Source organism: Solanum pennellii, chromosome 11 (assembly GCF_001406875.1).
Source record: "Solanum pennellii chromosome 11, SPENNV200".
Classification (NCBI taxonomy): domain Eukaryota; kingdom Viridiplantae; phylum Streptophyta; class Magnoliopsida; order Solanales; family Solanaceae; genus Solanum; species Solanum pennellii.
In genome coordinates this window covers 36,466,706-36,475,147 of record NC_028647.1, presented here as the reverse complement: position 1 = coordinate 36,475,147, position 8,442 = coordinate 36,466,706, and positions in this window count along the sequence as shown.

The following is an 8,442-nucleotide window of genomic DNA, read 5'->3' as shown; positions in this document are numbered from 1 at the left end:
GGGGGGGGGGGGGGGGAGGGGGTGGTACATGTGTCTTTTCCCTAAGGATTTCCCATAAGGTGTTTGAGTTTAGATCGATACATTATTGTGTGATAGTTATTATGTATCAAATACATGTAGTGTTAACTTGTATAATATATCTGATCAAAGTTTTTTTTTCAATTTGTTTTTTCAAGAAGGATATATTACCCATGATACAATACTATTCCTAAAATATTTAGTAAATTGTTAAGTACTGTAATCCTGCAAGATGCATTAGAGAAGTAAAAATTGTTTATAAAGTGTTTGATTTTAGATCAATACATTATTGTATGATAGTTATTAAGTATCAGATAGATACATGTAGTGTTGGCTTGTATAAATGTATCATTGACAAAGAATGAGTGTTTAACTATATTTTTTATGAATGTGTCATTGTCACGACCTACAAGTACACCCTAGAAGTTAGAGCATCCTTGTGTCGTTACACGGCAAATGAGACTTCAAAAAGTCTCATCTAAGCCTCTCGTATCATTCATTGCATAATAAACATACTAAAATGAGTAAGAATTTAAAACTTTCTTCACACACGAAGAAGTCTTTCATAAACATTACACAAGCGGAAGACTTTCATTTAAAACATTAAATCTTTACAACATCTACTTGAACCATCTAAACTTTAGAGTATACAACACTTGGGACTAATCCCATATAAAAAAATAAAATAAAGACTATGACATAAGGGACTTGTGGATACTGTCCTCGAATCGATGAGGACTCACCAATACTTCATCTTCAAGCCTTAGAAACCTATCCATCCTCCATGGCACATCAAGACTTTCAATTCCCTACACTTTACTCCAAAAATGAAAAAAAAAGGGTTAGCACATTAGATGCACTAAGTATGGAAGTCATGCAAAAACCATGAAAACGGACATTTAGTAAATAACATGCTTTTCATGAATTTCGATTAAAACATCATACTATAAGCATAAGAACAACATTTAACAACTTAGAAACACATAAGAAATAATTTAAGCAAATAATCACATTTTGAGAAATGTTACAGTGAATTAACTTCACTGTACAGTGAACACTCAATTCATTGTTACAGTGAAGTTCCTTCACTTCACTTGGCACACCTTATTAGCATATAATTCCCTCACTAAAAGTCATCCTAAGACTCATTTAAGTAATACAAAGACGCCCATACACCCTCACTAAGAACACCTAAATGATCCTTAAGACCACCCATAATGAGATCAACATAGATTTACAAGACATCAAACATATAAAAATGACATTTTCCTACCAAAGGCTATCAAAGACTTACTTAAGTAAATCAAGAAGATAACATCCATGATTGACCTCTTCAAGATTACCTATGAAATCCTTAAGAATACCTAAGTTTGGATCATGTCCACATAAACAATCATCTTCCCTAACTAGAGTCATTCTTAAGACTTATCTAGGTAAGATAAGAAGTGATCATTCCTATGCCCCCTTCACACCTTAACTAGACAACCCTTAACTATTCTATATAAGTACTTATTCATTTTGACATACTTTCTTAACTTAAGTCATTACATTCATCAGTTCATTAAGAGACATTCATCACATAAAGGACATTCAAGTAATGGTTTTGGACAAGACCTAGGGACTTCACTAACACCTTCAAAGCCTATTGTGCAATGTCAAGATAGCGTCTCATACCACCACCTAAACCTCATAGAACTTCTCTAATGCTAGTAGGTATCCCATATGATGATAGGCAATAACCGACATAGACCATGGTAGCAAAGCATGGAATCCGGAATTCTAACCTACTCTGATGAGGGTGTTCTACTTGCCAATGGTAGAACTTAGACACATCCAAGTAGGCACATGGTTAAAGAATATGAAGGGCATGCTTTGTAATCTAGTATCATCCTTTAACTTGTAACTACTTCCCTTACCATACTCACTCGGTGCTAACCTTCATTTTTATAGAGTAATTCACATTTAAGGTTCATATAAAAGGGTTCCATATCAAGTTCATAATCCAATCACATTTACCCTACCAAAGAGGTTCTCTTAGGGCTACCTTCCATTGGCGACAATAAGCTCATGATGACTTTCCTAAGGTTTGATATGATGCTATTCCAGCCAATCAACCTTAAGTCCATCATTCCTTTACTTGAAGGATACCATTATGGCTTACGACTTCAACATTCATAACCTTACCACTAGGTTCAAGGTTTCACATAAAGACCCTCTTAACATCATTCAAGGTCACATATCATTAATACATTCAAGACTAAGAGACTTATGCATCCTAAGTCAAGACATCACATATTTACATTCATACATACATCAAGTAAGGGACACAAGTCAACCAAGACAAGACACCATATACTTCACTTTAACTCATAATACAAGTCATTCTTTAAGCCACTTAGGAATAACCATTATCATCTTTAAGTCATCCTATACACTACCATATCATCATCAATATAACCATTATAGACTCGTATAGTCAAGTAGGAACAACCATGCATCAACCCTAAGACTACACATAGAAGAACATAGTCATAGTCTACATGATTTCCTAACATATATAGAAAGAACACATACTTTCACATTACTTCACATATAGATATATACTCATACTTCACATAAAACAACTACACAAAACATCATAGTACTTCAAGTAGTGTCGACAAGGCCATGATCATCATATTGTATAAAGTAAAGACGACAAGGTCATATCAATTCACATAGCACCGCCACCATAAGTGGACCATACCAATCACAACAGAATTAAAGTCTAATTAACATAAAATAAAAGGAATTAGGGCAGCATACCCCCACTCTATTTACCATTTCGATTTCAAGGCTTAATCATCCAATTCAACATCAGAATGTCCTTAACCATGGTCATAACCAACAATTCAATATAATCATAAGGGAAAATGCACAAGTACCCCCTTAACCTATGTCCGAAATCCCAGAGACACACTTATACTATACTAAGGTCCTATTACCCCCCTGAACTTATTTTGTAAGTAATTTTCTACCCCTTTTTAGCCTACGTGGCACTAGTTTTAAAAAAAATTAATCATCGTTGGGCCCACAAGATAGTGCCACGTAGGTCGAAAAGGGTAAAAAATTATTAATAAAATAAGTTCAGGGGGGTAATAGGACCTTGTATAGTATAAGTGTGTCTCTGAGATTTCAGGCATAGGTTGAGGGGTAACTTAGGCATTATCCCTAATTATAACAATATTTATGAAACTAGGTCAATTTACTAACTATTCATCAATGTAATGCAAGCTAGGTATCAATTTACTATAATCATTACATCAATCAAAAGCCTATATGAACTACATTAGAATTCATAAACCTCAAGTTAATATCAATTCAATAAGCTTAAAATTCAATAGATCTAAGAATGTACAATATTCAATTGATCAAATCGAAACAGCCTATAAACCAATTAACCGTAATCTATACATGAATCAAGAACCCATAACAATCTACACATGAATTCATCAATCTCAAAGCATGATCACATAACCCATATTTTAGTCAAATTGAGAGATTTGTGAAGGTCAAGGGTTCATGGAGAATTTCATTGGAAAACATAAATTAAACATCAATAACATCATATATTAACGTTTGAAAAACTTTCATGCAAGAACCCATGACTTAGAGTAGAAATTGGATTTCATCTTTTTGAAAACTTTGAAAATCATCTTTGAAATTGGTTCTAAGGTGATAACAAGCCTTAGATGAAGAACTCTCAAACCTTATTTGAAGAACCCAATAAAAGTTGAATAAGAAACTCCATTGAAGAACCATTTTCAAGATCCATCTTCACCTTGAACTCACATGGAGGTTTTTGGAGGAACTTTTGGAGGGAATGTGTTTTGATTTAGGTGTTAGGGTTACAATGAGAGTTTAATGACTTATATACTCTTAAAATATCCATAAACACTCAAAAAAACCGTCTTCACATTTTATAAGACTTGGGGTGAATTTCCCAAAAACCCCAAGCCTTAACAAAAAAACTGGCAGCAACTCACAGCACCATCGACGCCCTACTATCGACGGTCCGTGGGTAGACCACGCCCCGTCGGTGGGGTCTCGTGGTTTGATCCTGATGCTCCTCAACCTGCAGGCCAAGTGGCTCCATCAACGAGACCCATCGATGTGCCGTCGCCTGGTCGACTGGCCGTCGTTTGGTTCAGTCGATTGCCACTGCCTGGCAGTGTTGAGTTCCAAGTTGGGGTCCTCCTTCTAGGGCCCCTTGTGGGTCCTACATAGAGTCGTTCCCGGACGTTTCCAACACAAATATGCTCGCATACGAGTTTAAGACCTACCAAATGAGTTTCATCCAAAATGAACACGTAAAACTCGACAAACATACATAGACACACAAGGTCGTTTCAAGGCAAACCTTTCGAATGTCATGAACATTCTTGTACGTTTGACCTTCAAACTTCACGAAACTTAACACACTGACTATATACACTATAATAACTCATTTAAGGACCTTATAACCTCATGAATCACACATAAACACATTAAACCACATATGAGGCACATAGGTCACTTAGTCGTCGAATGTCTTGGTCGTCCTTTGACGTTTGACTTCCAATGCACCCAAACTCTTAAACACTAACACACATTATAAACCATTTTAGGACCTTAGACCATCACGACAACCATGTTAGTACTAGATTCACCTAAGTCATTTTCGGGGTCTTACAATTATGACCATTAATATGTATCAGATACGTGTGATACATATTACTCATTAATATGTATCAAATACATGTAATATTAATTTGAGTTTATGATTTTTGATCAATAAGTGGCATGACATATTACTATTTATTTATCTTAGTATGCTTGGTAAGTATTGTAGCTTATTTGTAAGTGATCCATGAGACAATGTCAATTCATAAATCAAATAACAAATTCATACATGAGAGTGTTGATACATAGAATCTGATATATAAGATTAATCTTTTCTGTTACACTTAAAAAGAAAAAGATACATGAAACTAAATAACAAATTCATAAGTCACACAATCACGCTGTTGTTCCTACTAATGAATCAAAGTGTACAAACTTGAAACAATTCAAACTTCAAATTTCTTCTCTCAAATCGTCCAAAATTCTTCAATTTTGATTTCAAATTGTCGAAATTGAACAAATACATCATGAATATCTCAATTTTATTGAGATATTTAGGAATTTGAAAAAATGTATCTATATTGGTTGCTTATATAAAATTTGACTTTTTCGGAGGTAGTAGAAAACTACATCAATGTGCTACACAATGAATAATAAAAAAATGAAATATAAGATTTAAAAAAAATATTAATATCATAATCTGATACATGATAAAGTAGTCAACATTGTCACTCGTATGTATGATGTGCCTATTATTGGAAATAACACAATGTGCTTCAGTTATTAAACATTAAAATTAATGTATCAAGATTATGATTGGATATTTATACATATACATAGCCTTCTAAGTTGGATGAGATTGAACAAACATTAAAGAGTGTACAACTGATTTAGTACTATCTATATATCCTTTTAAATTTGAATAAGATTAAAGATAATTATAGAACTTGATACATATAAATGATAGATTAAGTAGTGTTTGTGTATCAAGTACATTTATATTGAACATAATTAATACTAATTGAAGATTCAACAACATTAAGGTAATGTATCAATACCTTAAATATTAATATGATATATTGCTTAAAACAAAAACTACTATAACAGTAACATATCGAAGCAGTGATAACATTAACAAAGGCTAATTTAAGAATCAAAATAGCTGAAATACATTGAAAATGTACCTATGATAGTGATGGTCGTGTAATGACATATTCAGCTTTTCCCCCCCTTTTGGGTGTTTTTTCAACAATAGATTTTGAAAGCATGCATCCTTCTTCAATTTCTCCTCTCTCAAATTCGTCATGACTAATGGACCGTTTCGTTGTTTAGATATATTTTTATGAAAGTTTGCAAAATATTGTATCTTCAGTAAGTGAAACTAATTGAGAAAACCCAATATAAAAGAGGGAGCATTATCCATATATATCATAAAATTGTAGATGAAAAATATATTTTTTTATATATAAAAAAGGATAATTGAAGATCTGAAAAGAAAAATTGATAAAGAAATAATTCTATTTCTTTAGAAACTTTAAATAATGAACTCGAGAATAAATTTAAAATTCAAAAATGGAGGGATTTATGTAACTGCTAACACATGAGAGTGATTTAGGCATGACAAAAATCATTGGGTTGGAAAGGCTGTGAGGTGATGTATCTGGAAAAGGAGAGAATGAGAGAAGAAAGTAATTTTTGTAATATTTTGAAATGGTAGGAAATTTTAAAAAATACGAAAGAAATATGAGATAATTGTATAAAATAGCAAACTAATAATGTAAAATAAATATAGTAGCTACCATTTATTTTATTTGTGTTTCATAGCAAACTGTTTGTCAGTCGTCTCTCTCCCTCATATTCTCGCTCGCCACTCTCTCCCTCTCTCTCTCTCAGTCGCTCGTCTCTCTCGCTTTATACAATAGAACGAAAATTGTATAAAGTGAGAGAAAATTATATATACACATACATATACATATATTTTCATCCTATACACTTATAATTATGCAATGCAAATATTTTCCTGTTCAATTTTCTATTGTCTTGCTCTCTTTCTCGTTTTATGCATACACAAATTATACAATTAATTTGTATAAGTTTTTGCATTTGTATAATGTTACTTTTGTATAATGTTCATTTAGACATATACAATTGTACAAANATATATATATATATTGATATTTGCCAAATACTCTAATAAGTCAAAAACTGACTTTTAAGTCAGTTTGACCACCTTTTAAGCACATCCAAACAGGCTCTCATCCTTAGTTTGGATGTATGATTCTGTATATATATATACAGAAATAACTTATTTTAAGCCAAAAGCTAAAAACTAGGTGAGGGCTGCCTTTTTTTTTTCAACTTAAAAGTCATTTTATGTTGACCATGTATATTACATTTTTACCCTTAATCTTTTATTTTTATTTTATTATTATTTTATTTTATTTTATTTTATTATTATTATTAGTAGTAGTAGTAGTAGTATTAATATTTTATTATTTTTATTATTCTATTATTATTATTTATTTAATTATTCTTTAATATTATTATTATATTATTATATAATTATTATTATTATAGTTAATATTATAATTAATATTTTATTTTTATCTTTATTATTATAATTATCATTATTATTATTTATTATTATATATTATTATCATTATTATTATTATTATACTTATTATAATATAATTATTATTATATTATTATTACAATAATAATAACACTATATTATTATTATATATTATTATCATTATATTATTATTATTTTTATTTTTATTTTATTTATTATTATTATTTATTATTATTATTATTATTATTATTTTCATATTAAATTATTGTTATTATTATTATTATTTATTAATATTATTATTATAATAATTATTATTATTGTTAGTTATAAACAATTTGTGATAATAAGGAAATATGTGAATGATAGCAAAATATAATTACTTATGGATGTAAAATATAAATTAATTTTGTTTCATTTTTTGAAGTATAAAATCCTTAAATTAATCAACTTTTATCATGTTAACAACTTTTAAGGGCATTTCAGATATTTTGATTAAAAAAAATGTTTACCAGCACTTATTTGTCAAACACATCAACAACCTTTTTTTAACTTCAGCACTTTTAGCCAAACACATAACTACTTATTTTAAAAATAAGTTCCAACATTTTCAAAAGTACTTTTTAAAAGCTAATTTTTTAAGCCTATCCAAACGGGCTTTGAATCTTCACTATATAAATATAAAGATAAAAACTTTCTCTTTTCTCTTTACTTTATACAATTTCTTCTACACTGTATAAATATACTAATTATACAATTCACCAAACAACGATTCATCCGTAGTTTGCAAACATATGTTTTCTCTTTTCTCTTTACTTTATACAATTTCTTCTATACTGTATAAATATACTAATTATATAATTCACCAAACAGCGATTCTTCTGAGTTTACAAACATATGTTTTTTCTTTTCTCTTTACTTTATACAATTTCTTCTGCACTGTATAATATACTAATTATACAATTCACCAAACAGCTATTCATCCGTATCAAACTACAATTTTGCTACGAAATGTAATTTTAAAAAGTTTGTCATTGCATAAAATTAAGAATTTTATATTTGTTATATGTGAAAGTTGCCCAAGAAATATTGTGTAGTTATTTAATTTTTTTTTTCAAAAAAATAATCGTTTGTGCATAGGCTCAAATGGATTTTAAACTCTTAGGCCCAAATTCGTGCAACGGATAAAAATGGACCCAACCCAAACACAACAC